General features: G+C 38.7%; 51 non-coding genes and 62 pseudogenes across 51 annotated transcripts; all 113 read right to left on the reverse strand.

The window, feature by feature from the left end:
- Positions 1–15: 15 nt before the first annotated feature.
- On the reverse strand, positions 16–134 carry LOC146152754 (5S ribosomal RNA; annotated as a pseudogene).
- Positions 135–208: 74 nt separating this feature from the next.
- On the reverse strand, positions 209–327 carry LOC146152755 (5S ribosomal RNA; annotated as a pseudogene).
- A 63-nt stretch (positions 328–390) lies between these two features.
- Positions 391–509, reverse strand: LOC146152756 (5S ribosomal RNA). Its single transcript, XR_014497248.1, has one exon. It is a non-coding gene; the product is annotated as a 5S ribosomal RNA (ribosomal RNA).
- A 64-nt stretch (positions 510–573) lies between these two features.
- Positions 574–692, reverse strand: LOC146152757 (5S ribosomal RNA). Its single transcript, XR_014498625.1, has one exon. It is a non-coding gene; the product is annotated as a 5S ribosomal RNA (ribosomal RNA).
- A 64-nt stretch (positions 693–756) lies between these two features.
- LOC146152758 (5S ribosomal RNA) lies at positions 757–875 on the reverse strand (annotated as a pseudogene).
- Positions 876–940: 65 nt separating this feature from the next.
- On the reverse strand, positions 941–1059 carry LOC146152759 (5S ribosomal RNA; annotated as a pseudogene).
- Positions 1060–1124: 65 nt separating this feature from the next.
- LOC146152760 (5S ribosomal RNA) lies at positions 1125–1243 on the reverse strand. The gene has a single exon (XR_014498626.1). It is a non-coding gene; the product is annotated as a 5S ribosomal RNA (ribosomal RNA).
- A 64-nt stretch (positions 1244–1307) lies between these two features.
- Positions 1308–1426, reverse strand: LOC146152761 (5S ribosomal RNA). Its single transcript, XR_014496485.1, has one exon. It is a non-coding gene; the product is annotated as a 5S ribosomal RNA (ribosomal RNA).
- Positions 1427–1500: 74 nt separating this feature from the next.
- On the reverse strand, positions 1501–1619 carry LOC146152762 (5S ribosomal RNA; annotated as a pseudogene).
- Positions 1620–1684: 65 nt separating this feature from the next.
- Positions 1685–1803, reverse strand: LOC146152763 (5S ribosomal RNA; annotated as a pseudogene).
- Positions 1804–1866: 63 nt separating this feature from the next.
- LOC146152764 (5S ribosomal RNA) lies at positions 1867–1985 on the reverse strand. The gene has a single exon (XR_014495520.1). It is a non-coding gene; the product is annotated as a 5S ribosomal RNA (ribosomal RNA).
- A 64-nt stretch (positions 1986–2049) lies between these two features.
- On the reverse strand, positions 2050–2168 carry LOC146152765 (5S ribosomal RNA). Its single transcript, XR_014495704.1, has one exon. It is a non-coding gene; the product is annotated as a 5S ribosomal RNA (ribosomal RNA).
- Positions 2169–2232: 64 nt separating this feature from the next.
- On the reverse strand, positions 2233–2351 carry LOC146152766 (5S ribosomal RNA; annotated as a pseudogene).
- Positions 2352–2416: 65 nt separating this feature from the next.
- Positions 2417–2535, reverse strand: LOC146152767 (5S ribosomal RNA). The gene has a single exon (XR_014498238.1). It is a non-coding gene; the product is annotated as a 5S ribosomal RNA (ribosomal RNA).
- A 65-nt stretch (positions 2536–2600) lies between these two features.
- On the reverse strand, positions 2601–2719 carry LOC146152768 (5S ribosomal RNA; annotated as a pseudogene).
- Positions 2720–2793: 74 nt separating this feature from the next.
- On the reverse strand, positions 2794–2912 carry LOC146152769 (5S ribosomal RNA; annotated as a pseudogene).
- Positions 2913–2977: 65 nt separating this feature from the next.
- On the reverse strand, positions 2978–3096 carry LOC146152770 (5S ribosomal RNA). Its single transcript, XR_014496709.1, has one exon. It is a non-coding gene; the product is annotated as a 5S ribosomal RNA (ribosomal RNA).
- Positions 3097–3159: 63 nt separating this feature from the next.
- On the reverse strand, positions 3160–3278 carry LOC146152771 (5S ribosomal RNA; annotated as a pseudogene).
- A 168-nt stretch (positions 3279–3446) lies between these two features.
- On the reverse strand, positions 3447–3565 carry LOC146152772 (5S ribosomal RNA). The gene has a single exon (XR_014497187.1). It is a non-coding gene; the product is annotated as a 5S ribosomal RNA (ribosomal RNA).
- A 64-nt stretch (positions 3566–3629) lies between these two features.
- On the reverse strand, positions 3630–3747 carry LOC146152773 (5S ribosomal RNA; annotated as a pseudogene).
- Positions 3748–3810: 63 nt separating this feature from the next.
- On the reverse strand, positions 3811–3929 carry LOC146152774 (5S ribosomal RNA; annotated as a pseudogene).
- A 65-nt stretch (positions 3930–3994) lies between these two features.
- LOC146152775 (5S ribosomal RNA) lies at positions 3995–4113 on the reverse strand. The gene has a single exon (XR_014497417.1). It is a non-coding gene; the product is annotated as a 5S ribosomal RNA (ribosomal RNA).
- Positions 4114–4187: 74 nt separating this feature from the next.
- Positions 4188–4306, reverse strand: LOC146152776 (5S ribosomal RNA; annotated as a pseudogene).
- Positions 4307–4369: 63 nt separating this feature from the next.
- Positions 4370–4488, reverse strand: LOC146152777 (5S ribosomal RNA; annotated as a pseudogene).
- Positions 4489–4561: 73 nt separating this feature from the next.
- LOC146152778 (5S ribosomal RNA) lies at positions 4562–4680 on the reverse strand (annotated as a pseudogene).
- A 74-nt stretch (positions 4681–4754) lies between these two features.
- On the reverse strand, positions 4755–4873 carry LOC146152779 (5S ribosomal RNA; annotated as a pseudogene).
- A 74-nt stretch (positions 4874–4947) lies between these two features.
- On the reverse strand, positions 4948–5066 carry LOC146152780 (5S ribosomal RNA; annotated as a pseudogene).
- A 64-nt stretch (positions 5067–5130) lies between these two features.
- Positions 5131–5249, reverse strand: LOC146152781 (5S ribosomal RNA). The gene has a single exon (XR_014498627.1). It is a non-coding gene; the product is annotated as a 5S ribosomal RNA (ribosomal RNA).
- A 64-nt stretch (positions 5250–5313) lies between these two features.
- LOC146152782 (5S ribosomal RNA) lies at positions 5314–5432 on the reverse strand (annotated as a pseudogene).
- A 65-nt stretch (positions 5433–5497) lies between these two features.
- Positions 5498–5616, reverse strand: LOC146152783 (5S ribosomal RNA; annotated as a pseudogene).
- A 74-nt stretch (positions 5617–5690) lies between these two features.
- LOC146152784 (5S ribosomal RNA) lies at positions 5691–5809 on the reverse strand. Its single transcript, XR_014498437.1, has one exon. It is a non-coding gene; the product is annotated as a 5S ribosomal RNA (ribosomal RNA).
- Positions 5810–5883: 74 nt separating this feature from the next.
- Positions 5884–6002, reverse strand: LOC146152785 (5S ribosomal RNA; annotated as a pseudogene).
- Positions 6003–6066: 64 nt separating this feature from the next.
- On the reverse strand, positions 6067–6185 carry LOC146152786 (5S ribosomal RNA). The gene has a single exon (XR_014498629.1). It is a non-coding gene; the product is annotated as a 5S ribosomal RNA (ribosomal RNA).
- Positions 6186–6249: 64 nt separating this feature from the next.
- Positions 6250–6358, reverse strand: LOC146152787 (5S ribosomal RNA; annotated as a pseudogene).
- A 65-nt stretch (positions 6359–6423) lies between these two features.
- On the reverse strand, positions 6424–6542 carry LOC146152788 (5S ribosomal RNA). The gene has a single exon (XR_014495521.1). It is a non-coding gene; the product is annotated as a 5S ribosomal RNA (ribosomal RNA).
- A 64-nt stretch (positions 6543–6606) lies between these two features.
- Positions 6607–6725, reverse strand: LOC146152789 (5S ribosomal RNA). Its single transcript, XR_014495668.1, has one exon. It is a non-coding gene; the product is annotated as a 5S ribosomal RNA (ribosomal RNA).
- Positions 6726–6789: 64 nt separating this feature from the next.
- On the reverse strand, positions 6790–6908 carry LOC146152790 (5S ribosomal RNA; annotated as a pseudogene).
- A 65-nt stretch (positions 6909–6973) lies between these two features.
- Positions 6974–7092, reverse strand: LOC146152791 (5S ribosomal RNA; annotated as a pseudogene).
- A 74-nt stretch (positions 7093–7166) lies between these two features.
- LOC146152792 (5S ribosomal RNA) lies at positions 7167–7285 on the reverse strand. Its single transcript, XR_014497703.1, has one exon. It is a non-coding gene; the product is annotated as a 5S ribosomal RNA (ribosomal RNA).
- A 74-nt stretch (positions 7286–7359) lies between these two features.
- Positions 7360–7478, reverse strand: LOC146152793 (5S ribosomal RNA; annotated as a pseudogene).
- Positions 7479–7542: 64 nt separating this feature from the next.
- LOC146152794 (5S ribosomal RNA) lies at positions 7543–7661 on the reverse strand. Its single transcript, XR_014496616.1, has one exon. It is a non-coding gene; the product is annotated as a 5S ribosomal RNA (ribosomal RNA).
- Positions 7662–7725: 64 nt separating this feature from the next.
- On the reverse strand, positions 7726–7834 carry LOC146152795 (5S ribosomal RNA; annotated as a pseudogene).
- A 65-nt stretch (positions 7835–7899) lies between these two features.
- LOC146152796 (5S ribosomal RNA) lies at positions 7900–8018 on the reverse strand (annotated as a pseudogene).
- A 65-nt stretch (positions 8019–8083) lies between these two features.
- LOC146152797 (5S ribosomal RNA) lies at positions 8084–8192 on the reverse strand (annotated as a pseudogene).
- Positions 8193–8256: 64 nt separating this feature from the next.
- On the reverse strand, positions 8257–8375 carry LOC146152798 (5S ribosomal RNA). Its single transcript, XR_014498630.1, has one exon. It is a non-coding gene; the product is annotated as a 5S ribosomal RNA (ribosomal RNA).
- A 73-nt stretch (positions 8376–8448) lies between these two features.
- Positions 8449–8567, reverse strand: LOC146152799 (5S ribosomal RNA; annotated as a pseudogene).
- Positions 8568–8640: 73 nt separating this feature from the next.
- LOC146152800 (5S ribosomal RNA) lies at positions 8641–8759 on the reverse strand (annotated as a pseudogene).
- A 73-nt stretch (positions 8760–8832) lies between these two features.
- LOC146152801 (5S ribosomal RNA) lies at positions 8833–8951 on the reverse strand (annotated as a pseudogene).
- Positions 8952–9025: 74 nt separating this feature from the next.
- Positions 9026–9144, reverse strand: LOC146152802 (5S ribosomal RNA). The gene has a single exon (XR_014497860.1). It is a non-coding gene; the product is annotated as a 5S ribosomal RNA (ribosomal RNA).
- A 64-nt stretch (positions 9145–9208) lies between these two features.
- LOC146152803 (5S ribosomal RNA) lies at positions 9209–9327 on the reverse strand. The gene has a single exon (XR_014497948.1). It is a non-coding gene; the product is annotated as a 5S ribosomal RNA (ribosomal RNA).
- A 64-nt stretch (positions 9328–9391) lies between these two features.
- On the reverse strand, positions 9392–9510 carry LOC146152804 (5S ribosomal RNA; annotated as a pseudogene).
- Positions 9511–9575: 65 nt separating this feature from the next.
- Positions 9576–9694, reverse strand: LOC146152805 (5S ribosomal RNA). Its single transcript, XR_014497803.1, has one exon. It is a non-coding gene; the product is annotated as a 5S ribosomal RNA (ribosomal RNA).
- Positions 9695–9767: 73 nt separating this feature from the next.
- On the reverse strand, positions 9768–9886 carry LOC146152806 (5S ribosomal RNA; annotated as a pseudogene).
- Positions 9887–9960: 74 nt separating this feature from the next.
- LOC146152807 (5S ribosomal RNA) lies at positions 9961–10079 on the reverse strand. Its single transcript, XR_014496573.1, has one exon. It is a non-coding gene; the product is annotated as a 5S ribosomal RNA (ribosomal RNA).
- A 63-nt stretch (positions 10080–10142) lies between these two features.
- LOC146152808 (5S ribosomal RNA) lies at positions 10143–10261 on the reverse strand. The gene has a single exon (XR_014495522.1). It is a non-coding gene; the product is annotated as a 5S ribosomal RNA (ribosomal RNA).
- Positions 10262–10325: 64 nt separating this feature from the next.
- LOC146152809 (5S ribosomal RNA) lies at positions 10326–10444 on the reverse strand. The gene has a single exon (XR_014498631.1). It is a non-coding gene; the product is annotated as a 5S ribosomal RNA (ribosomal RNA).
- A 64-nt stretch (positions 10445–10508) lies between these two features.
- On the reverse strand, positions 10509–10627 carry LOC146152810 (5S ribosomal RNA; annotated as a pseudogene).
- Positions 10628–10692: 65 nt separating this feature from the next.
- Positions 10693–10811, reverse strand: LOC146152811 (5S ribosomal RNA). Its single transcript, XR_014498239.1, has one exon. It is a non-coding gene; the product is annotated as a 5S ribosomal RNA (ribosomal RNA).
- Positions 10812–10876: 65 nt separating this feature from the next.
- LOC146152812 (5S ribosomal RNA) lies at positions 10877–10995 on the reverse strand. The gene has a single exon (XR_014498412.1). It is a non-coding gene; the product is annotated as a 5S ribosomal RNA (ribosomal RNA).
- A 64-nt stretch (positions 10996–11059) lies between these two features.
- On the reverse strand, positions 11060–11178 carry LOC146152813 (5S ribosomal RNA; annotated as a pseudogene).
- A 74-nt stretch (positions 11179–11252) lies between these two features.
- On the reverse strand, positions 11253–11371 carry LOC146152814 (5S ribosomal RNA; annotated as a pseudogene).
- Positions 11372–11436: 65 nt separating this feature from the next.
- LOC146152815 (5S ribosomal RNA) lies at positions 11437–11555 on the reverse strand. Its single transcript, XR_014496710.1, has one exon. It is a non-coding gene; the product is annotated as a 5S ribosomal RNA (ribosomal RNA).
- Positions 11556–11618: 63 nt separating this feature from the next.
- LOC146152816 (5S ribosomal RNA) lies at positions 11619–11737 on the reverse strand. Its single transcript, XR_014496039.1, has one exon. It is a non-coding gene; the product is annotated as a 5S ribosomal RNA (ribosomal RNA).
- A 168-nt stretch (positions 11738–11905) lies between these two features.
- Positions 11906–12024, reverse strand: LOC146152817 (5S ribosomal RNA; annotated as a pseudogene).
- Positions 12025–12088: 64 nt separating this feature from the next.
- LOC146152818 (5S ribosomal RNA) lies at positions 12089–12206 on the reverse strand (annotated as a pseudogene).
- A 33-nt stretch (positions 12207–12239) lies between these two features.
- On the reverse strand, positions 12240–12356 carry LOC146152819 (5S ribosomal RNA; annotated as a pseudogene).
- A 64-nt stretch (positions 12357–12420) lies between these two features.
- LOC146152820 (5S ribosomal RNA) lies at positions 12421–12539 on the reverse strand. Its single transcript, XR_014496988.1, has one exon. It is a non-coding gene; the product is annotated as a 5S ribosomal RNA (ribosomal RNA).
- Positions 12540–12603: 64 nt separating this feature from the next.
- Positions 12604–12722, reverse strand: LOC146152821 (5S ribosomal RNA; annotated as a pseudogene).
- Positions 12723–12787: 65 nt separating this feature from the next.
- Positions 12788–12906, reverse strand: LOC146152822 (5S ribosomal RNA). Its single transcript, XR_014497358.1, has one exon. It is a non-coding gene; the product is annotated as a 5S ribosomal RNA (ribosomal RNA).
- Positions 12907–12980: 74 nt separating this feature from the next.
- On the reverse strand, positions 12981–13089 carry LOC146152823 (5S ribosomal RNA; annotated as a pseudogene).
- Positions 13090–13153: 64 nt separating this feature from the next.
- LOC146152824 (5S ribosomal RNA) lies at positions 13154–13272 on the reverse strand. Its single transcript, XR_014498632.1, has one exon. It is a non-coding gene; the product is annotated as a 5S ribosomal RNA (ribosomal RNA).
- A 255-nt stretch (positions 13273–13527) lies between these two features.
- On the reverse strand, positions 13528–13645 carry LOC146152825 (5S ribosomal RNA; annotated as a pseudogene).
- A 73-nt stretch (positions 13646–13718) lies between these two features.
- Positions 13719–13837, reverse strand: LOC146152826 (5S ribosomal RNA; annotated as a pseudogene).
- A 74-nt stretch (positions 13838–13911) lies between these two features.
- LOC146152827 (5S ribosomal RNA) lies at positions 13912–14030 on the reverse strand. Its single transcript, XR_014497809.1, has one exon. It is a non-coding gene; the product is annotated as a 5S ribosomal RNA (ribosomal RNA).
- A 64-nt stretch (positions 14031–14094) lies between these two features.
- LOC146152828 (5S ribosomal RNA) lies at positions 14095–14213 on the reverse strand. Its single transcript, XR_014497378.1, has one exon. It is a non-coding gene; the product is annotated as a 5S ribosomal RNA (ribosomal RNA).
- Positions 14214–14287: 74 nt separating this feature from the next.
- Positions 14288–14406, reverse strand: LOC146152829 (5S ribosomal RNA; annotated as a pseudogene).
- A 64-nt stretch (positions 14407–14470) lies between these two features.
- Positions 14471–14589, reverse strand: LOC146152830 (5S ribosomal RNA; annotated as a pseudogene).
- A 65-nt stretch (positions 14590–14654) lies between these two features.
- LOC146152831 (5S ribosomal RNA) lies at positions 14655–14773 on the reverse strand. Its single transcript, XR_014497379.1, has one exon. It is a non-coding gene; the product is annotated as a 5S ribosomal RNA (ribosomal RNA).
- A 74-nt stretch (positions 14774–14847) lies between these two features.
- On the reverse strand, positions 14848–14966 carry LOC146152832 (5S ribosomal RNA; annotated as a pseudogene).
- Positions 14967–15040: 74 nt separating this feature from the next.
- On the reverse strand, positions 15041–15159 carry LOC146152833 (5S ribosomal RNA). The gene has a single exon (XR_014496574.1). It is a non-coding gene; the product is annotated as a 5S ribosomal RNA (ribosomal RNA).
- A 63-nt stretch (positions 15160–15222) lies between these two features.
- On the reverse strand, positions 15223–15341 carry LOC146152834 (5S ribosomal RNA). The gene has a single exon (XR_014497821.1). It is a non-coding gene; the product is annotated as a 5S ribosomal RNA (ribosomal RNA).
- A 64-nt stretch (positions 15342–15405) lies between these two features.
- On the reverse strand, positions 15406–15524 carry LOC146152835 (5S ribosomal RNA). Its single transcript, XR_014498633.1, has one exon. It is a non-coding gene; the product is annotated as a 5S ribosomal RNA (ribosomal RNA).
- A 64-nt stretch (positions 15525–15588) lies between these two features.
- Positions 15589–15707, reverse strand: LOC146152836 (5S ribosomal RNA; annotated as a pseudogene).
- Positions 15708–15772: 65 nt separating this feature from the next.
- Positions 15773–15891, reverse strand: LOC146152837 (5S ribosomal RNA). Its single transcript, XR_014498241.1, has one exon. It is a non-coding gene; the product is annotated as a 5S ribosomal RNA (ribosomal RNA).
- Positions 15892–15956: 65 nt separating this feature from the next.
- LOC146152838 (5S ribosomal RNA) lies at positions 15957–16075 on the reverse strand. The gene has a single exon (XR_014498634.1). It is a non-coding gene; the product is annotated as a 5S ribosomal RNA (ribosomal RNA).
- Positions 16076–16141: 66 nt separating this feature from the next.
- On the reverse strand, positions 16142–16260 carry LOC146152839 (5S ribosomal RNA). The gene has a single exon (XR_014497418.1). It is a non-coding gene; the product is annotated as a 5S ribosomal RNA (ribosomal RNA).
- A 74-nt stretch (positions 16261–16334) lies between these two features.
- On the reverse strand, positions 16335–16453 carry LOC146152840 (5S ribosomal RNA; annotated as a pseudogene).
- A 65-nt stretch (positions 16454–16518) lies between these two features.
- Positions 16519–16637, reverse strand: LOC146152841 (5S ribosomal RNA; annotated as a pseudogene).
- Positions 16638–16702: 65 nt separating this feature from the next.
- Positions 16703–16821, reverse strand: LOC146152842 (5S ribosomal RNA). The gene has a single exon (XR_014498635.1). It is a non-coding gene; the product is annotated as a 5S ribosomal RNA (ribosomal RNA).
- A 64-nt stretch (positions 16822–16885) lies between these two features.
- On the reverse strand, positions 16886–17004 carry LOC146152843 (5S ribosomal RNA; annotated as a pseudogene).
- Positions 17005–17078: 74 nt separating this feature from the next.
- On the reverse strand, positions 17079–17197 carry LOC146152844 (5S ribosomal RNA; annotated as a pseudogene).
- Positions 17198–17262: 65 nt separating this feature from the next.
- Positions 17263–17381, reverse strand: LOC146152845 (5S ribosomal RNA). The gene has a single exon (XR_014496040.1). It is a non-coding gene; the product is annotated as a 5S ribosomal RNA (ribosomal RNA).
- A 168-nt stretch (positions 17382–17549) lies between these two features.
- LOC146152846 (5S ribosomal RNA) lies at positions 17550–17668 on the reverse strand. Its single transcript, XR_014495879.1, has one exon. It is a non-coding gene; the product is annotated as a 5S ribosomal RNA (ribosomal RNA).
- A 64-nt stretch (positions 17669–17732) lies between these two features.
- LOC146152847 (5S ribosomal RNA) lies at positions 17733–17850 on the reverse strand (annotated as a pseudogene).
- Positions 17851–17913: 63 nt separating this feature from the next.
- Positions 17914–18032, reverse strand: LOC146152848 (5S ribosomal RNA). Its single transcript, XR_014497505.1, has one exon. It is a non-coding gene; the product is annotated as a 5S ribosomal RNA (ribosomal RNA).
- A 73-nt stretch (positions 18033–18105) lies between these two features.
- LOC146152849 (5S ribosomal RNA) lies at positions 18106–18224 on the reverse strand (annotated as a pseudogene).
- Positions 18225–18392: 168 nt separating this feature from the next.
- On the reverse strand, positions 18393–18511 carry LOC146152850 (5S ribosomal RNA). Its single transcript, XR_014495880.1, has one exon. It is a non-coding gene; the product is annotated as a 5S ribosomal RNA (ribosomal RNA).
- A 64-nt stretch (positions 18512–18575) lies between these two features.
- LOC146152851 (5S ribosomal RNA) lies at positions 18576–18693 on the reverse strand (annotated as a pseudogene).
- Positions 18694–18756: 63 nt separating this feature from the next.
- LOC146152852 (5S ribosomal RNA) lies at positions 18757–18875 on the reverse strand. The gene has a single exon (XR_014497507.1). It is a non-coding gene; the product is annotated as a 5S ribosomal RNA (ribosomal RNA).
- Positions 18876–18948: 73 nt separating this feature from the next.
- On the reverse strand, positions 18949–19067 carry LOC146152853 (5S ribosomal RNA; annotated as a pseudogene).
- Positions 19068–19141: 74 nt separating this feature from the next.
- LOC146152854 (5S ribosomal RNA) lies at positions 19142–19260 on the reverse strand (annotated as a pseudogene).
- Positions 19261–19334: 74 nt separating this feature from the next.
- On the reverse strand, positions 19335–19453 carry LOC146152855 (5S ribosomal RNA; annotated as a pseudogene).
- A 64-nt stretch (positions 19454–19517) lies between these two features.
- LOC146152856 (5S ribosomal RNA) lies at positions 19518–19636 on the reverse strand. Its single transcript, XR_014496989.1, has one exon. It is a non-coding gene; the product is annotated as a 5S ribosomal RNA (ribosomal RNA).
- Positions 19637–19700: 64 nt separating this feature from the next.
- LOC146152857 (5S ribosomal RNA) lies at positions 19701–19819 on the reverse strand (annotated as a pseudogene).
- A 65-nt stretch (positions 19820–19884) lies between these two features.
- LOC146152858 (5S ribosomal RNA) lies at positions 19885–20003 on the reverse strand. Its single transcript, XR_014497359.1, has one exon. It is a non-coding gene; the product is annotated as a 5S ribosomal RNA (ribosomal RNA).
- Positions 20004–20077: 74 nt separating this feature from the next.
- On the reverse strand, positions 20078–20196 carry LOC146152859 (5S ribosomal RNA; annotated as a pseudogene).
- Positions 20197–20259: 63 nt separating this feature from the next.
- LOC146152860 (5S ribosomal RNA) lies at positions 20260–20378 on the reverse strand. The gene has a single exon (XR_014496249.1). It is a non-coding gene; the product is annotated as a 5S ribosomal RNA (ribosomal RNA).
- A 65-nt stretch (positions 20379–20443) lies between these two features.
- Positions 20444–20562, reverse strand: LOC146152861 (5S ribosomal RNA; annotated as a pseudogene).
- A 65-nt stretch (positions 20563–20627) lies between these two features.
- LOC146152862 (5S ribosomal RNA) lies at positions 20628–20746 on the reverse strand. The gene has a single exon (XR_014498636.1). It is a non-coding gene; the product is annotated as a 5S ribosomal RNA (ribosomal RNA).
- A 64-nt stretch (positions 20747–20810) lies between these two features.
- LOC146152863 (5S ribosomal RNA) lies at positions 20811–20929 on the reverse strand (annotated as a pseudogene).
- A 74-nt stretch (positions 20930–21003) lies between these two features.
- On the reverse strand, positions 21004–21122 carry LOC146152864 (5S ribosomal RNA; annotated as a pseudogene).
- Positions 21123–21187: 65 nt separating this feature from the next.
- On the reverse strand, positions 21188–21306 carry LOC146152865 (5S ribosomal RNA). The gene has a single exon (XR_014498198.1). It is a non-coding gene; the product is annotated as a 5S ribosomal RNA (ribosomal RNA).
- Positions 21307–21473: 167 nt separating this feature from the next.
- LOC146152866 (5S ribosomal RNA) lies at positions 21474–21593 on the reverse strand (annotated as a pseudogene).
- Positions 21594–21624: the final 31 nt, after the last annotated feature.

Raw genomic sequence — 21624 nt, forward strand, 5'->3', positions numbered from 1 at the left:
TTAAAAATAATATTTTGCCTATGACAATTGATATTGCTAGGCGGTCACCCATCCAAGTACTAACCAATCCCGACGTTGCTTAACTTCCGAGATCGGACGAGATCGGGTGCATTCAACCTGGTATGGTCGTAGACAGTATTGGTCAACATTTTTCGGTCTAAAATCTTCAAAAATGTTAACATTTAAATATATTTTATAAATCATATTTTGCCTATGACAATTGGAATTCCTATGCGGTCACCCATCCAAGTACTAACCAATCCCGACGTTGATTAACTTCCGAGATCGGAAGAGATCGGGTGCATTCAACCTGGTATGGTCATAAGCAGTATTTCTCAACATTTTACGTCTAATCTATTTAAAAAAGTAAAAACTTAAATAAATCATATTTGCCTACGACAATTGGTATTCCTAGGCGGTCACCCATCCAAGTACTAACCAATCCCGACGTTGCTTAACTTCTGAGATCGGACGAGATCGGGTGCATTCAACCTGGTATGGTCGTAAGCATTATTTCTCAACATTTTACGTCCAATCTATTTAAAAAAGTAAAAACTTAAATAAATCGTATTTTGCCTACGACAATTGGTATTCCTAGGCGGTCACCCATCCAAGTACTAACCAATCCCGACGTTGCTTAACTTCCGAGATCGGACGAGATCGGGTGCATTCAACCTGGTATGGTCGTAGACAGTATCGGTCAACATTTATGGTCTAATCTATTTAAAAATGTAAAAACTTAAACAAATCATATTGTGCCTACGACAATTGGTATTCCTTGGCGGTCACCCATCCAAGTACTAACCAATCCCGACGTGGCTTAACTTCCGAGATCGGACGAGATGGGGTGCATTCAACCTGGTATTGTCGTAGCCTGTATTGGTCAATATTTTTTGGTCTAATCTATTTAAAAATGTAAAAACTTAAATAAATCATATTTTGCCTACGACAATTGGTATTCCTAGGCGGTCACCCATCCAAGTACTAACCAATCCCGACGTTGCTTAACTTTCGAGATCGGACGAGATCGGGTGCATTCAACCTGGTATGTTCGTAGCCAGTATTGGTCAACATTTTTTGGTCTAATCTATTTAAAAATGTAAAAACTTAAATAAATCATATTTTGCCTACGACAATTGGTATTCCTAGGCGGTCACCCATCCAAGTACTAACCAATCCCGACGTTGCTTAACTTCCGAGATCGGACGAGATCGGGTGCATTCAACCTGGTATGGTCGTAGACAGTATTGGTCAACATTTATGGTCTAATCTATTTAAAAATGTAAAAACTTAAATAAATGATATTATGCCTACGACAATTGGTATTCCTAGGCGGTCACCCATCCAAGTACTAACCAATCCCGACGTTGCTTAACTTCCGAGATCGGACGAGATCGGGTGCATTCAACCTGGTATGGTCGTAGATAGTATTGGTCAACATTTTTTGGTCTAAAATCTTTAAAAATGTTAACATTTAAATATATTTTAAAAATCATATTTTGCCTATGACAATTGGTATTGCTAGGCGGTCACCCATCCACGTACTAACCAATCCCGACGTTGCTTAACTTCCGAGATCGGACGAGATCGGGTGAATTCAACCTGGTATGGTCGTAGCCAGTATTGGTCAACATTTTTTGGTCTAATCTATTTAAAAATGTAAAAACTTAAATAAATCATATTTTGCCTAATACAATTGTTATTCCTAGGCGGTCACCCATCCAAGTACTAACCAATCCCGACGTTGCTTAACTTCCGAGATCGGACGAGATCGGGTGCATTCAACCTGGTATGGCCGTAAGCAGTATTTCTCAACATTTTATGTCTATTCTATTTTAAAAATAAAAACTTAAATAAATCATATAATGCCTACGACAATTGGTATTCCTAGGCGGTCACCCATCCAAGTACTAACCAATCCCGACGTTGCTTAACTTCCGAGATCGGACGAGATCGGGTGCATTCAACCTGGTATGGTCGTAAGCAGTATTTCTCAACATTTTACGTCTAATCTATTTAAAAAAGTAAAAACTTAAATAAATCATATTTTGCCTACGACAATTGGTATTCCTAGGTGGTCACCCATCCAAGTACTAACCAATCCCGACGTTGCTTAACTTCCGAGATCGGACGAGATCGGGTGCATTCAACCTGGTATGGTCGTAGACAGTATTGGTCAACATTTATGGTCTAATCTATTTAAAAATGTAAAAACTTAAACAAATCATATTGTGCCTACGACAATTGGTATTCCTTGGCGGTCACCCATCCAAGTACTAACCAATCCCGACGTTGCTTAACTTCCGAGATCGGACGAGATGGGGTGCATTCAACCTGGTATGGTCGTAGCCAGTATTGGTCAACATTTTTAGGTCTAATCTATTTAAAAATGTAAAAACTTAAATAAATCATATTTTGCCTACGACAATTGGTATTCCTAGGCGGTCACCCATCCAAGTACTAACCAATCCCGACGTTGCTTAACTTCCGAGATCGGACGAGATCGGGTGCATTCAACCTGGTATGTTCGTAGCCAGTATTGGTCAACATTTTTTGGTCTAATCTATTTAAAAATGTAAAAACTTAAATAAATGATATTATGCCTACGACAATTGGTATTCCTAGGCGGTCACCCATCCAAGTACTAACCAATCCCGACGTTGCTTAACTTACGAGATCGGACGAGATCGGGTTCATTCAACCTGGTATGGTCGTAGACAGTATTGGTCAACATTTTTTGGTCTAAAATCTTTAAAAATGTTAACATTTAAATATATTTGAAAAATCATATTTTGCCTATGACAATTGGAATTGCTAGGCGGTCACCCATCCAAGTACTAACCAATCCCGACGTTGCTTAACTTCCGAGATCGGACGAGATCGGGTGCATTCAACCTGGTATGGTCGTAGCCAGTATTGGTCAACATTTTTTGGTCTAATCTATTTAAAAATGTAAAAACTTAAATAAATCATATTTTGCCTACGACAATTGGTATTCCTAGGCGGTCACCCATCCAAGTACTAACCAATCCCGACGTTGCTTAACTTCCGAGATCGGACGAGATCGGATGCATTCAACCTGGTATGGTCGTAAGCAGTATTTCTCAATATTTTATGTCTATTCTATTTTAAAAATAAAAACTTAAATAAATCATATTTTGCCTACGACAATTGGTATTCCTAGGCGGTCACCCATCCAAGTACTAACCAATCCCGACGTTGCTTAACTTCCGAGATCGGAGTAGATCGGGTTCATTCAACCTGGTATGGTCGTAGACAGTATTGGTCAACATTTATGGTCTAATCAATTTAAAAATGTAAAAACTTAAATAAATCATATTGTGCCTACGACAATTGGTATTCCTAGGTATGGTCGTAGCCAGAATTGGTCAACATTTTTTGGTCTAATCTATTTAAAAATGTAAAAACTTAAATAAATCTTATTTTGCCTACGACAATTGATATTCCTAGGCGGTCAACCATCCAAGTACTAACCAATCCCGACGTTGCTTAACTTCCGAGATCGGACGAGATCGGGTGCATTCAACCTGGTATGGTCGTAGACAGTAATCGTCAACATTTATGGTCTAATCTATTTAAAAATGTAAAAACTTAAATAAATCATATTGTGCCTACGACAATTGGATTCCTAGGCGGTCACCCATCCAAGTACTAACCAATCCCGACGTTTCTTAACTTCCGAGATCGGACGAGATCGTGTGCATTCAACCTGGTATGGTCGTGGACAGTATTGGTCAACATTTATGGTCTAATCTATTTAAAAATGTAAAACTTAAATAAATCATATTGTGCCTATCACAATTGGTATTCCTAGGCGGTCACCCATCCAAGTACTAACCAATCCCGACGTTGCTTAACTTCCGAGATCGGACGAGATCGGGTGCATTCAACCTGGTATGTTCGTAGCCAGTATTGGTCAACATTTTTTGGTCTAATCTATTTAAAAATGTAAAAACTTAAATAAATGATATTATGCCTACGACAATTGGTATTCCTAGGCGGTCACCCATCCAAGTACTAACCAATCCCGACGTTGCTTAACTTACGAGATCGGACGAGATCGGGTGCATTCAACCTGGTATGGTCGTAGACAGTATTGGTCAACATTTTTTGGTCTAAAATCTTTAAAAATGTTAACATTTAAATATATTTGAAAAATCATATTTTGCCTATGACAATTGGAATTGCTAGGCGGTCACCCATCCAAGTACTAACCAATCCCGACGTTGCTTAACTTCCGAGATCGGACGAGATCGAATGCATTCAACCTGGTATGGTCGTAAGCAGTATTTCTCAACATTTTATGTCTATTCTATTTTAAAAATAAAAACTTAAATAAATCATATTTTGCCTACGACAATTGGTATTCCTAGGCGGTCACCCATCCATGTACTAACCAATCCCAACGTTGCTTAACTTCCGAGATCGGACGAGATCGGGTGCATTGAACCTGGTATGATCGTAGACAGTGTTGGTAAACATTTTTTGGTCTAAAATCTTTAAAATGCTAACATTTAAATATATTTTAAAAATAATATTTTGCCTATGACAATTGGTATTCCTACGCGGTCACCCATCCAAGTAGCAACCAATCCCGATGTTGCTTAACTTCCGAGATCGGACGAGATCGGGTGCATTCAACCTGGTTTGGTCGTAGACAGTATTGGTCAACATTTTTTGGTCTAAAATCTTTAAAAATGTTAACATTTAAATATATTTTAAAAATCATATTTTGCCTATGACAATTGGTATTGCTAGGCGGCCACCCATCCAAGTACTAACCAATCCCGACGTTGCTTAACTTCCGAGATCGGACGAGATCGGGTGCATTCAACCTGGTATGGTCGTAGACAGTATTGGTCAACATTTTTTGGTCTAAAATCTTCAAAAATGTTAACATTTAAATATATTTTATAAATCATATTTTGCATATGACAATTGGAATTCCTATGCGGTCACCCATCCAAGTACTAACCAATCCCGACGTTGCTTAACTTCCGAGATCGGACGAGATCGGGTGCATTCAACCTGGTATGGTCGTAAGCAGTATTTCTCAACATTTTACGTCTAATCTATTTAAAAAAGTAAAAACTTAAATAAATCATATTTTGCCTACGACAATTGGTATTCCTAGGCGGTCACCCATCCAAGTACTAACCAATCCCGACGTTGCTTAACTTCCGAGATCGGACGAGATCGGGTGCATTCAACCTGGTATGGTCGTAGACAGTATTGGTCAACATTTATGGTCTAATCTATTCAAATATGTAAAAACTTAAATAAATCATATTTTGCCTACGACAATTGGTATTCCTAGGCGGTCACCCATCCAAGTACTAACCAATCCCGACGTTGCTTAACTTCCCAGATCGGACGAGATCGGGTGCATTCAACCTGGTATGGTCGTAGCCAGTATTGGTCAACATTTTTTGGTCTAATCTATTTAAAAATGTAAAAACTTAAATAAATCATATTTTGCCTATGACAATTGGTATTCCTAGGCGGTCACCCATCCAAGTACTCACCAATCCCGACGTTACTTAACTTCCGAGATCGGACGAGATCGGGTGCATTCAACCTGGTATGGTCGTAGACAGCATTGGTCAACATTTTTTGGTCTAAAATCTTCAAAAATTTTAACATTTAAATATATTTTATAAATCATATTTTGCCTATGACAATTGGAATTCCTATGCGGTCACCCATCCAAGTACTAACCAATCCCGTCGTTGCTTAACTTCCGAGATCGGACGAGATCGGGTGCATTCAACCTGGTATGGTCGTAGACAGTATTGGTCAACATTTTTTGGTCTAAAATCTTCAAAAATGTTAACATTTAAATATATTTTATAAATCATATTTTGCCTATGACAATTGGAATTCCTATGCGGTCACCCATCCAAGTACTAACCAATCCCGACGTTGCTTAACTTCCGAGATCGGACGAGATCGGGTGCATTGAACCTGGTATGGTCGTAGACAGTATTTCTCAACATTTTACGTCTAATCTATTTAAAAAAGTAAAAACTTAAATAAATCATATTTTGCCTACGACAATTGGTATTCCTAGGCGGTCACCCATCCAAGTACTAACCAATCCCGACGTTGCTTAACTTCCGAGATCGGACGAGATCGGGTGCATTCAACCTGGTATGGTCGTAGACAGTATTGGTCAACATTTATGGTCTAATCTATTTAAAAATGTAAAAACTTAAATAAATCATATTGTGCCTACGACAATTGGTATTCCTAGGCGGTCACCCATCCAAGTACTAACCAATCCCGACGTTGCTTAACTTCCGAGATCGGGTGCATTCAACCTGGTATGGTCGTAGCCAGTATTGGTCAACATTTTTTGGTCTAATCTATTTAAAAATGTAAAAACTTAAATAAATCATATTTTGCCTACGACAATTGGTATTCCTAGGCGGTCACCCATCCAAGTACTAACCAATCCCGACGTTGCTTAACTTCCGAGATCGGACGAGATCGGGTGCATTCAACCTGGTATGGTCGTAAGCAGTATTTCTCAACATTTTACGTCTAATCTATTTAAAAAAGTAAAAACTTAAATAAATCATATTTTGCCTACGACAATTGGTATTCCTAGGCGGTCACCCATCCAAGTACTAACCAATCCCGACGTTGCTTAACTTCCGAGATCGGACGAGATCGGGTGCATTCAACCTGGTATGGTCATAGACAGTATTGGTCAACATTTATGGTCTAATCTATTCAAATATGTAAAAACTTAAATAAATCATATTTTGCCTACGACAATTGGTATTCCTAGGCGGTCACCCATCCAAGTACTAACCAATCCCGACGTTGCTTAACTTCCCAGATCGGACGAGATCGGGTGCATTCAACCTGGTATGGTCGTAGCCAGTATTGGTCAACATTTTTTGGTCTAATCTATTTAAAAATGTAAAAACTTAAATAAATCATATTTTGCCTATGACAATTGGTATTCCTAGGCGGTCACCCATCCAAGTACTCACCAATCCCGACGTTACTTAACTTCCGAGATCGGACGAGATCGGGTGCATTCAACCTGGTATGGTCGTAGACAGCATTGGTCAACATTTTTTGGTCTAAAATCTTCAAAAATTTTAACATTTTAATATATTTTATAAATCATATTTTGCCTATGACAATTGGAATTCCTATGCGGTCACCCATCCAAGTACTAACCAATCCCGACGTTGCTTAACTTCCGAGATCGGACGAGATCGGGTGCATTCAACCTGGTATGGTCGTAGACAGTATTGGTCAACATTTTTTGGTCTAAAATCTTCAAAAATGTTAACATTTAAATATATTTTATAAATCATATTTTGCCTATGACAATTGGAATTCCTATGCGGTCACCCATCCAAGTACTAACCAATCCCGACGTTGCTTAACTTCCGAGATCGGACGAGATCGGGTGCATTGAACCTGGTATGGTCGTAGACAGTATTTCTCAACATTTTACGTCTAATCTATTCAAAAAAGTAAAAACTTAAATAAATCATATTTTGCCTACGACAATTGGTATTCCTAGGCGGTCACCCATCCAAGTACTAACCAATCCCGACGTTGCTTAACTTCCGAGATCGGACGAGATCGGGTGCATTCGACCTGGTATGGTCGTAGACAGTATTGGTCAACATTTATAGTCTAATCTATTTAAAAATGTAAAAACTTAAATAAATCATATTGTGCCTACGACAATTGGTATTCCTAGGCGGTCACCCATCCAAGTACTAACCAATCCCGACGTTGCTTAACTTCCGAGATCGGGTGCATTCAACCTGGTATGGTCGTAGCCAGTATTGGTCAACATTTTTTGGTCTAATCTATTTAAAAATGTAAAAACTTAAATAAATCATATTTTGCCTACGACAATTGGTATTCCTAGGCGGTCACCCATCCAAGTACTAACCAATCCCGACGTTGCTTAACTTCCGAGATCGGACGAGATCGGGTGCATTCAATCTGGTATGTTCGTAGCCAGTATTGGTAAACATTTTTTGGTCTAATCTATTTAAAAATGTAAAAACTTAAACAAATCATATTTTGCCTACGACAATTGGTATTCCTAGGCGGTCACCCATCCGAGTACTAACCAATCCCGACGTTGCTTAACTTCCGAGATCGGGTGCATTCAACCTGGTATGGTCGTAGACAGTATTCGTCAACATTTATGGTCTAATCTATTTAAAAATGTAAAAACTTAAATAAATGATATTATGCCTACGACAATTGGTATTCCTAGGCGGTCACCCATCCAAGTACTAACCAATCCCGACGTTGCTTAACTTCCGAGATCGGACGAGATCGGGTGCATTCAACCTGGTATGGTCGTAGACAGTATTGGACAACATTTTTTGGTCTAAAATCTTTAAAAATGTTAACATTTAAATATATTTAAAAAATCATATTTTGCTATGAGAATTGGTATTCCTAGGCGGTCACCCATCCAAGTACTAACCAATCCCGACGTTGCTTAACTTCCGAGATCGGACGAGATCGGGTGCATTGAACCTGGTATGGTCGTAGAATGTGTTGGTAAACATTTTTTGGTCTAAAATCTTTAAAATGCTAACATTTAAATATATTTTAAAAATAATATTTTGCCTATGACAATTGGTATTCCTAGGCGGTCACCCATCCAATTACTAACCAATCCCAACGTTGCTTAACTTCCTAGATCGGACGAGATCGGGTGCATTGAACCTGGTATGGTCGTAGACAGTGTTGGTAAACATTTTTTGGTCTAAAATCTTTAAAATGCTAACATTTAAATATATTTTAAAAATAATATTTTGCCTATGACAATTGGTATTCCTAGGCGGTCACCCATCCAAGTAGCAACCAATCCCGATGTTGCTTAACTTCCGAGATCGGACGAGATCGGGTGCATTCAACCTGGTATGGTCGTAGACAGTATTGGTCTACATTTTTTGGTCTAAAATCTTCAAAAATGTTAACATTTAAATATATTTTATAAATCATATTTTGCCTATGACAATTGGAATTCCTATGCGGTCACCCATCCAAGTACTAACCAATCCCGACGTTGCTTAACTTCCGAGATCGGACGAGATCGGGTGCATTCAACCTGGTATGGTCGTAAGCAGTATTTCTCAACATTTTACGTCTAATCTATTTAAAAAAGTAAAAACTTAAATAAATCATATTTTGCCTACGACAATTGGTATTCCTAGGCGGTCACCCATCCAAGTACTAATCAATCCCGACGTTGCTTAACTTCCGAGATCGGACGAGATCGGGTGCATTCAAGCTGGTATGGTCGTAGACAGTATTGGTCAACATTTATGGTCTAATCTATTTAAACATGTAAAAACTTAAATAAATCATATTGTGCCTACGACAATTGGTATTCCTAGGCGGTCACCCATCCAAGTACTAACCAATCCCGACGTTGCTTAACTTCCCAGATCGGACGAGATCGGGTGCATTCAACCTGATATGGTCGTAGCCAGTATTGGTCAACATTTTTTGGTCTAATCTATTTAAAAATGTAAAAACTTAAATAAATCATATTTTGCCTACGACAATTGGTATTCCTAGGCGGTCACCCATCCAAGTACTAACCAATCCCGACGTTGCTTAACTTCCGAGATCGGACGAGATCGGGTGGATTCAACCTGGTTTGGTCGTAAACAGTATTGGTCAACATTTTTCGTCTAAAATCTTTAAAAATGTTAACATTTAAATATATTTTAAAAATCATATTTTGCCTATGACAATTGGTATTGCTAGGCGGTCACCCATCCAAGTACTAACCAATCCCGACGTTGCTTAACTTCCGAGATCGGACGAGATAGGGTGCATTCAACCTGGTATGGTCGTAGACAGGATTGGTCAACATTTTTTGGTCTAAAATCTTCAAAAATGTTAACATTTAAATACATTTTATAAATCATATTTTGCCTATGACAATTGGAATTCCTATGCGGTCACCCATCCAAGTACTAACCAATCCCGACGTTGCTTAACTTCCGAGATCGGACGAGATCGGGTGCATTCAACCTGGTATGGTCATAAGCAGTATTTCTCAACATTTTACGTCTAATCTATTTAAAAAAGTAAAAACTTAAATAAATCATATTTGCCTACGACAATTGGTATTCCTAGGCGGTCACCCATCCAAGTACTAACCAATCCCGACGTTGCTTAACTTCCGAGATCGGACGAGATCGGGTGCATTCAACCTGGTATGGTCGTAAGCAGTATTTCTCAACATTTTACGTCTAATCTATTTAAAAAAGTAAAAACTTAAATAAATCATATTTTGCCTACGACAATTGGTATTCCTAGGCGGTCACCCATCCAAGTACTAACCAATCCCGACGTTGCTTAACTTCCGAGATCGGACGAGATCGGGTGCATTCAACCTGGTATGGTCGTAGACAGAATTGGTCAACATTTATGGTCTAATCTATTTAAAAATGTAAAAACTTAAACAAATCATATTGTGCCTACAACAATTGGTATTCCTTGGCGGTCACCCATCCAAGTACTAACCAATCCCGACGTTGCTTAACTTCCGAGATCGGACGAGATGGGGTGCATTCAACCTGGTATGGTCGTAGCCAGTATTGGTCAACATTTTTAGGTCTAATCTATTTAAAAATGTAAAAACTTAAATAAATCATATTTTGCCTACGACAATTGGTATTCCTAGGCGGTCACCCATCCAAGTACTAACCAATCCCGACGTTGCTTAACTTCCGAGATCGGACGAGATCGGGTGCATTCAACCTGGTATGTTCGTAGCCAGTATTGTTCAACATTTTTTGGTCTAATCTATTTAAAAATGTAAAAACTTAAATAAATTATATTTTGCCTACGACAATTGGTATTCCTAGGCGGTCACCCATTCAAGTACTAACCAATCGCGACGTTGCTTAACTTCCGAGATCGGACGAGATCGGGTGCATTCAACCTGGTATGGTCGTAGACAGTATTGGTCAACATTTATGGTCTAATCTATTTAAAAATGTAAAAACTTAAATAAATGATATTATGCCTACGACAATTGGTATTCCTAGGCGGTCACCCATCCAAGTACTAACCAATCCCGACGTTGCTTAACTTACTAGATCGGACGAGATCGGGTGCATTCAACCTGGTATGGTCGTAGACAGTATTGGTCAACATTTTTTGGTCTAAAATCTTTAAAAATGTTAACATTTAAATATATTTGAAAAATCATATTTTGCCTATGACAATTGGAATTGCTAGGTGGTCACCCATCCAAGTACTAACCAATCCCGACGTTGCTTAACTTCCGAGATCGGACGAGATCGGGTGAATTCAACCTGGTATGGTCGTAGCCAGTATTGGTCAACATTTTTTGGTCGAATCTATTTAAAAATGTAAAAACTTAAATAAATCATATTTTGCCTACGACAATTGGTATTCCTAGGCGGTCACCCATCCAAGTACTAACCAATCCCGACGTTGCTTAACTTCCGAGATCGGACGAGATCGGATGCATTCAACCTGGTATGGTCGTAAGCAGTATTTCTCAACATTTTATGTCTATTCTATTTTAAAAATAAAAACTTAAATAAATCATATTTTGCCTACGACAATTGGTATTCCTAGGCGGTCACCCATCCAAGTACTAACCAATCCCGACGTTGCTTAACTTCCGAGATCGGAGGAGATCGGGTGCATTCAACCTGGTATGGTCGTAGACAGTATTGGTCAACATTTATGGTCTAATCAATTTAAAAATGTAAAAACTTAAATAAATCATATTGTGCCTACGACAATTGGTATTCCTAGGTATGGTCGTAGCCAGTATTGGTCAACATTTTTTGGTCTAATCTATTTAAAAATGTAAAAACTTAAATAAATCTTATTTTGCCTACGAGAATTGATATTCCTAGGCGGTCACCCATCCAAGTACTAACCAATCCCGACGTTGCTTAACTTCCGAGATCGGACGAGATCGGGTGCATTCAACCTGGTATGGTCGTAGAGAGTAATCGTCAACATTTATGGTCTAATCTATTTAAAAATGTAAAAACTTAAATAAATCATATTGTGCCTACGACAATTGGATTCCTAGGCGGTCACCCATCCAAGTACTAACCAATCCCGACGTTGCTTAACTTCCCAGATCGGACGAGATCGGGTGCATTCAACCTGGTATGGTCGTAGCCAGATTTGGTCAAAATTTTTAATGAATCATATTTTGCCTACGACAATTGGTATTCCTAGGCGGTCACCCATCCAAGTACTAACCAATCCCGACGGCTTAACTTCCGAGATCGGACGAGATCGGGTGCATTCAACCTGGTATGGTCGTAAGCAGTATTTCTCAACATTTTACGTCTAATCTATTTAAAAAAGTAAAAACTTAAATAAATCATATTTTGCCTACGACAATTGGTATTCCTAGGCGGTCACCCATCCAAGGACTAACCAATCCCGACGTTGCTTAACTTCCGAGATCGGACGAGATCGGGTGCATTCAACCTGGTATGGTCGTAGACAGTATTGGTCAACATTTATGGTCTAATCTATTTAAATATGTAAAAACTTAAATAAATCATATTGTGCCTACGACAATTTGTATTCCTAGGCGGTCACCCATCCAAGTACTAACCAATCCCGACGTTGCTTAACTTCCCAGATCGGACGAGATCGGGTGCATTCAACCTGGTATGGTCGTAGCCAGTATTGGTCAACATTTTTTGGTCTAATCTATTTAAAAATGTAAAAACTTAAATAAATCATTTTTTGCCTACGACAATTGGTATTCCTAGGCGGTCACCCATCCAAGTACTCACCAATCCCGACGTTACTTAACTTCCGAGATCGGACGAGATCGGGTGCATTCAACCTGGTATGGTCGTAGACAGTATTGGTCAACATTTTTTGGTCTAAAATCTTCAAAAATTTTAACATTCAAATATATTTTATAAATCATATTTTGCCTATGACAATTGGAATTCCTATGCGGTCAACCATCCAAGTACTAACCAATCCCGACGTTGCTTAACTTCCGAGATCGGGTGCATTCAACCTGGTATGGTCGTAGACAGTATTCGTCAACATTTATGGTCTAATCTATTTAAAAATGTAAAAACTTAAATAAATGATATTATGCCTACGACAATTGGTATTCCTAGGCGGTCACCCATCCAAGTACTAACCAATCCCGACGTTGCTTAACTTCCGAGATCGGACGAGATCGGGTGCATTCAACCTGGTATGGTCGTAGACAGTATTGGACAACATTTTTTGGTCTAAAACCTTTAAAAATGTTAACATTTAAATATATTTAAAAAATCATATTTTGCTATGAGAATTGGTATTCCTAGGCGGTCACCCATCCAAGTACTAACCAATCCCGACGTTGCTTAACTTCCGAGATCGGGTGCATTGAACCCGGTATGGTCGTAGACTGTGTTGGTAAACATTTTTTGGTCTAAAATCTTTAAAATGCTAACATTTAAATATATTTTAAAAATAATATTTTGCCTATGACAATTGGTATCCTAGGCGGTCACCCATCCAAGTACTAACCAATCCCAACGTTGCTTAACTTCCGAGATCGGACGAGATCGGGTGCATTGAACCTGGTATGGTCGTAGACAATGTTGGTAAACATTTTTTGGTCTAAAATCTTTAAAATGCTAACATTTAAATTTATTTAAAAAATAATATTTTGCCTATGACAATTGGTATTCCTAGGCGGTCACCCATCCAAGTAGCAACCAATCCCGACGTTGCTTAACTTCCGAGATCGGACGAGATCGGGTGGATTCAACCTGGTATGGTCGTAGACAGTATTGGTCTACATTTTTTGGTCTAAAATCTTCAAAAATGTTAACATTTAAATATATTTTATAAATCATATTTTGCCTATGACAATTGGATTTCCTATGCGGTCACCCATCCAAGTACTAACCAATCCCGACGTTGCTTAACTTCCGAGATCGGACGAGATCGGGTGCATTCAACCTGGTATGGTCGTAAGCAGTATTTCTCAACATTTTACGTCTAATCTATTTAAATATGTAAAAACTTAAATAAATCATATTGTGCCTACGACAATTGGTATTCCTAGGCGGTCACCCATCCAAGTACTAACCAATCCCGACGTTGCTTAACTTCCGAGATCGGACGAGATCGGGTGCATTCAACCTGGTTTGGTCGTAAACAGTATTGGTCAACATTTTTTGGTCTAAAATCTTTAAAAATGTTAACATTTAAATATATTTTAAAAATCATATTTTGCCTATGACAATTGGTATTGCTAGGCGGTCACCCATCCAAGTACTAACCAATCCCGACGTTGCTTAACTTCCGAGATCGGACGAGATCGGGTGCATTCAACCTGGTATGGTCGTAGACAGTATTCGTCAACATTTATGGTCTAATCTTTTTAAAAATGTAAAAACTTAAATAAATGATATTATGCCTACGACAATTGGTATTCCTAGGCGGTCACCCATCCAAGTACTAACCAATCCCGACGTTGCTTAACTTCCCAGATCGGACGAGATCGGGTGCATTCAACCTGATATGGTCGTAGCCAGTATTGGTCAACATTTTTTGGTCTAATCTATTTAAAAATGTAAAAACTTAAATAAATCATATTTTGCCTACGACAATTGGTATTCCTAGGCGGTCACCCATCCAAGTACTAACCAATCCCGACGTTGCTTAACTTCCGAGATCGGACGAGATCGGGTGCATTCAACCTGGTTTGGTCGTAAACAGTATTGGTCAACATTTTTTGGTCTAAAATCTTTAAAAATGTTAACATTTAAATATATTTTAAAAATCTTATTTTGCCTATGACAATTGGTATTGCTAGGCGGTCACCCATCCAAGTACTAACCAATCCCGACGTTGCTTAACTTCCGAGATCGGACGAGATCGGGTGCATTCAACCTGGTATGGTCGTATACAGGATTGGTCAACATTTTTTGGTCTAAAATCTTCAAAAATGTTAACATTTAAATATATTTTATAAATCATATTTTGCCTATGACAATTGGAATTCCTATGCGGTCACCCATCCAAGTACTAACCAATCCCGACGTTGCTTAACTTCCGAGATCGGACGAGATCGGGTGCATTCAACCTGGTATGGTCATAAGCAGTATTTCTCAACATTTTACGTCTAATCTATTTGAAAAAGTAAAAACTTAAATAAATCATATTTGCCTACGACAATTGGTATTCCTAGGCGGTCACCCATCCAAGTACTAACCAATCCCGACGTTGCTTAACTTCCGAGATTGGACGAGATCGGGTGCATTCAACCTGGTATGGTCGTAAGCAGTATTTCGCAACATTTTACGTCTAATCTATTTAAAAAAGTAAAAACTTAAATAAATCATATTTTGCCTACGACAATTGGTATTCCTAGGCGGTCACCCATCCAAGTACTAACCAATCCCGACGTTGCTTAACTTCCGAGATCGGACGAGATCGGGTGCATTCAACCTGGTATGGTCGTAGACAGTATTGGTCAACATTTATGGTCTAATCTATTTAAAAATGTAAAAACTTAAACAAATCATATTGTGCCTACGACAATTGGTATTCCTTGGCGGTCACCCATCCAAGTACTAACCAATCCCGACGTTGCTTAACTTCCGAGATCGGACGAGATGGGGTGCATTCAACCTGGTATGGTCGTAGCCAGTATTGGTCAACATTTTTAGGTCTAATCTATTTAAAAATGTAAAAACTTAAATAAATCATATTTTGCCTACGACAATTGGTATTCCTAGGCGGTCACCCATCCAAGTACTAACCAATCCCGACGTTGCTTAACTTCCGAGATCGGACGAGATCGGGTGCATTCAACCTGGTATGTTCGTAGCCAGTATTGGTCAACATTTTTTGGTCTAATCTATTTAAAAATGTAAAAACTTAAATAAATTATATTTTGCCTACGACAATTGGTATTCCTAGGCGGTCACCCATCCAAGTACTAACCAATCCCGACGTTGCTTAACTTCCGAGATCGGACGAGATCGGGTGCATTCAACCTGGTATGGTCGTAGACAGTATTGGTCAACATTTATGGTCTAATCTATTTTTAGAAATGTAAAAACTTAAATAAATGATATTATGCCTACGACAATTGGTATTCCTAGGCGGTCACCCATCCAAGTACTAACCAATCCCGACGTTGCTTAACTTACGAGATCGGACGAGATCGGGTGCATTCAACCTGGTATGGTCGTAGACAGTATTGGTCAACATTTTTTGGTCTAAAATCTTTAAAAATGTTAACATTTAAATATATTTGAAAAATCATATTTTGCCTATGACAATTGGAATTGCTAGGCGGTCACCCATCCAAGTACTAACCAATCCCGACGTTGCTTAACTTCCGAGATCGGACGAGATCGGGTGCATTCAACCTGGTATGGTCGTAGCCAGTATTGGTCAACATTTTTTGGTCTAATCTATTTAAAAATGTAAAAACTTAAATAAATCATATTTTGCCTACGACAATTGGTATTCCTAGGCGGTCACCCATCCAAGTACTAACCAATCCCGACGTTGCTTAACTTCCGAGATCGGACGAGATCGGGTGCATTCAACCTGGTATGTTCGGAGCCAGTATTGGTCAACATTTTTTGGTCTAATCTATTTAAAAATGTAAAAACTTAAATAAATTATATTTTGCCTACGACAATTGGTATTCCTAGGCGGTCACCCATCCAAGTACTAACCAATCCCGACGTTGCTTAACTTCCGAGATCGGACGAGATCGGGTGCATTCAACCTGGTATGGTCGTAGACAGTATTGGTCAACATTTATGGTCTAATCTATTTAAAAATGTAAAAACTTAAATAAATGATATTATGCCTACGACAATTGGTATTGCTAGGCGGTCACCCATCCAAGTACTAACCAATCCCGACGTTGCTTAACTTACGAGATCGGACGAGATCGGGTGCATTCAACCTGGTATGGTCGTAGACAGTATTGGTCAACATTTTTTGGTCTAAAATCTTTAAAAATGTTAACATTTAAATATATTTTAAAAATCATATTTTGCCTATGACAATTGGAATTGCTAGGCGGTCAACCATCCAAGTACTAACCAATCCCGACGTTGCTTAACTTCCGAGATCGGACGAGATCGGGTGCATTCAACCTGGTATGTTCGTTGCCAGTATTGGTCAACATTTTTTGGTCTAATCTATTTAAAAATGTAAAAACTTAAATAAATCATATTTTGCCTACGACAATTGGTATTCCTAGGCGGTCACCCATCCAAGTACTAACCAATCCCGACGTTGCTTAACTTCCGAGATCGGAGGAGATCGGGTGCATTCAACCTGGTATGGTCGTAGACAGTATTGGTCAACATTTATGGTCTAATCAATTTAAAAATGTAAAAACTTAAATAAATCATATTGTGCCTACGACAATTGGTATTCCTAGGTATGGTCGTAGCCAGTATTGGTCAACATTTTTTGGTCTAATCTATTTAAAAATGTAAAAACTTAAATAAATCTTATTTTGCCTACGACAATTGATATTCCTAGGCGGTCACCCATCCAAGTACTAACCAATCCCGACGTTGCTTAACTTCCGAGATCGGACGAGATCGGGTGCATTCAACCTGGTATGGTCGTAGACAGTAATCGTCAACATTTATGGTCTAATCTATTTAAAAATGTAAAAACTTAAATAAATCATATTGTGCCTACGACAATTGGATTCCTAGGCGGTCACCCATCCAACTACTAACCAATCCCGACGTTTCTTAACTTCCGAGATCGGACGAGATCGTGTGCATTCAACCTGGTATGGTCGTGGACAGTATTGGTCAACATTTATGGTCTAATCTATATAAAAATGTAAAACTTAAATAAATCATATTGTGCCTACGACAATTGGTATTCCTAGGCGGTCACCCATCCAAGTACTAACCAATCCCAACGTTGCTTAACTTCCGAGATCGGACGAGATCGGGTGCATTGAACCTGGTATGGTCGTAGACAGTGTTGGTAAACATTTTTTGGTCTAAAATCTTTAAAATGCTAACATTTAAATATATTTTAAAAATAATATTTTGCCTATGACAATTGGTATTCCTAGGCGGTCACCCATCCAAGTAGCAACCAATCCCGATGTTGCTTAACTTCCGAGATCGGACGAGATCGGGTGCATTCAACCTGGTATGGTCGTAGACAGTATTGGTCAACATTTATGGTCTAATCAATTTAAAAATGTAAAAACTTAAATAAATCATATTGTGCCTACGACAATTGGTATTCCTAGGTATGGTCGTAGCCAGTATTGGTCAACATTTTTTGGTCTAATCTATTTAAAAATGTAAAAACTTAAATAAATCTTATTTTGCCTACGACAATTGATATTCCTAGGCGGTCACCCATCCAAGTACTAACCAATCCCGACGTTGCTTAACTTCCGAGATCGGACGAGATCGGGTGCATTCAACCTGGTATGGTCGTAGACAGTAATCGTCAACATTTATGGTCTAATCTATTTAAAAATGTAAAAACTTAAATAAATCATATTGTGCCTACGACAATTGGATTCCTAGGCGGTCACCCATCCAAGTACTAACCAATCCCGACGTTTCTTAACTTCCGAGATCGGACGAGATCGTGTGCATTCAACCTGGTATGGTCGTGGACAGTATTGGTCAACATTTATGGTCTAATCTATATAAAAATGTAAAACTTAAATAAATCATATTGTGCCTACGACAATTGGTATTCCTAGGCGGTCACCCATCCAAGTACTAACCAATCCCAACGTTGCTTAACTTCCGAGATCGGACGAGATCGGGTGCATTGAACCTGGTATGGTCGTAGACAGTGTTGGTAAACATTTTTTGGTCTAAAATCTTTAAAATGCTAACATTTAAATATATTTTAAAAATAATATTTTGCCTATGACAATTGGTATTCCTAGGCGGTCACCCATCCAAGTAGCAACCAATCCCGATGTTGCTTAACTTCCGAGATCGGACGAGATCGGGTGCATTCAACCTGGTTTGGTCGTAGACAGTATTGGTCAACATTTTTTGGTCTAAAATCTTTAAAAATGTTAACATTTAAATATATTTTAAAAATCATATTTTGCCTATGACAATTGGTATTGCTAGGCGGTCACCCATCCAAGTACTAACCAATCCCGACGTTGCTTAACTTCCGAGATCGGACGAGATCGGGTGCATTCAACCTGGTATGGTCGTAGACAGTATTGGTCAACATTTTTTGGTCTAAAATCTTCAAAAATGTTAACATTTAAATATATTTTATAAATCATATTTTGCCTATGACAATTGGAATTCCTATGCGGTCAACCATCCAAGTACTAACCAATCCCGACGTTGCTTAACTTCCGAGATCGGACGAGATCGGGTGCATTCAACCTGGTATGGTCGTAAGCAGTATTTCTCAACATTTTACGTCTAATCTATTTAAAAAAGTAAAAACTTAAATAAATCATATTTTGCCTACGACAATTGGTATTCCTAGGCGGTCACCCATCCAAGGACTAACCAATCCCGACGTTGCTTAACTTCCGAGATCGGACGAGATCGGGTGCATTCAACCTGGTATGGTCGTAGACAGTATTGGTCAACATTTATGGTCTAATCTATTTAAATATGTAAAAACTTGAATAAATCATATTGTGCTTACGACAATTGGTATTCCTAGGCGGTCACCCATCCAAGTACTAACCAATCCCGACGTTGCTTAACTTCCCAGATCGGACGAGATCGGGTGCATTCATCCTGGTATGGTCGTAGCCAGTATTGGTCAACATTTTTTGGTCTAATCTATTTGAAAATGTAAAAACTTAAATAAATCATTTTTTGCCTACGACAATTGGTATTCCTAGGCGGTCACCCATCCAAGTACTCACCAATCCCGACGTTACTTAACTTCCGAGATCGGACGAGATCGGGTGCATTCAACCTGGTATGGTCGTAGACAGTATTGGTCAACATTTTTTGGTCTAAAATCTTCAAAAATTTTAACATTTAAATATATTTTATAAATCATATTTTGCCTATGACAATTGGAATTCCTATGCGGTCAACCATCCAAGTACTAACCAATCCCGACGTTGCTTAACTTCCGAGATCGGACGAGATCGGGTGCATTCAACCTGGTATGGTCGTAAGCAGTATTTCTCAACATTTTACGTCTAATTTATTTAAAAAAGTAAAAATTAAATAAATCATATTTTGCCTACGACAATTGGTATTCCTAGGCGGTCACCCATCCAAGTACTAACCAATCCCGACGTTGCTTAACTTCCGAGATCGGACGAGATCGGGTGCATTCAACCTGGTATGGTCGTAGCCAGTATTGGTCAACATTTTTTGGTCTAATCTATTTAAAAATGTAAAAACTTAAATAAATCATATTTTGCCTACGACAATTGGTATTCCTAGGCGGTCACCCATCCAAGTACTAACCAATCCCGACGTTGCTTAACTTCCGAGATCGGACGAGATCGGGTGCATTCAACCTGGTATGTTCGGAGCCAGTATTGGTCAACATTTTTTGGTCTAATCTATTTAAAAATGTAAAAACTTAAATAAATTATATTTTGCCTACGACAATTGGTATTCCTAGGCGGTCACCCATCCAAGTACTAACCAATCCCGACGTTGCTTAACTTCCGAGATCGGACGAGATCGGGTGCATTCAACCTGGTATGGTCGTAGACAGTATTGGTCAACATTTATGGTCTAATCTATTTAAAAATGTAAAAACTTAAATAAATGATATTATGCCTACGACAATTGGTATTGCTAGGCGGTCACCCATCCAAGTACTAACCAATCCCGACGTTGCTTAACTTACGAGATCGGACGAGATCGGGTGCATTCAACCTGGTATGGTCGTAGACAGTATTGGTCAACATTTTTTGGTCTAAAATCTTTAAAAATGTTAACATTTAAATATATTTTAAAAATCATATTTTGCCTATGACAATTGGAATTGCTAGGCGGTCACCCATCCAAGTACTAACCAATCCCGACGTTGCTTAACTTCCGAGATCGGACGAGATCGGGTGCATTCAACCTGGTATGGTCGTAGCCAGTATTGGTCAACATTTTTTGGTCTAATCTATTTAAAAATGTAAAAACTTAAATAAATCATATTTTGCCTACGACAATTGGTATTCCTAGGCGGTCACCCATCCAAGTACTAACCAATCCCGACGTTGCTTAATTTCCGAGATCGGAGGAGATCGGGTGCATTCAACCTGGTATGGTCGTAGACAGTATTGGTCAACATTTATGGTCTAATCAATTTAAAAATGTAAAAACTTAAATAAATCATATTGTGCCTACGACAATTGGTATTCCTGGTATGGTCGTAGCCAGTATTGGTCAACATTTTTTGGTCTAATCTATTTAAAAATGTAAAAACTTAAATAAATCATTTTTTGCCTACGACAATTGGTATTCCTAGGCGGGTCACCCATCCAAGTACTAACCAATCCCGACGTTGCTTAACTTCCCAGATCGGACGAGATCGGGTGCATTCAACCTGGTATGGTCGTAGCCAGTATTGGTCAACAATTTTTGGTCTAATCTA

The sequence above is a fragment of the Ascidiella aspersa genome, chromosome 4, assembly GCF_963924565.1.
Source record: "Ascidiella aspersa chromosome 4, kaAscAspe10.2, whole genome shotgun sequence".
NCBI classification, from domain to species: domain Eukaryota; kingdom Metazoa; phylum Chordata; class Ascidiacea; order Phlebobranchia; family Ascidiidae; genus Ascidiella; species Ascidiella aspersa.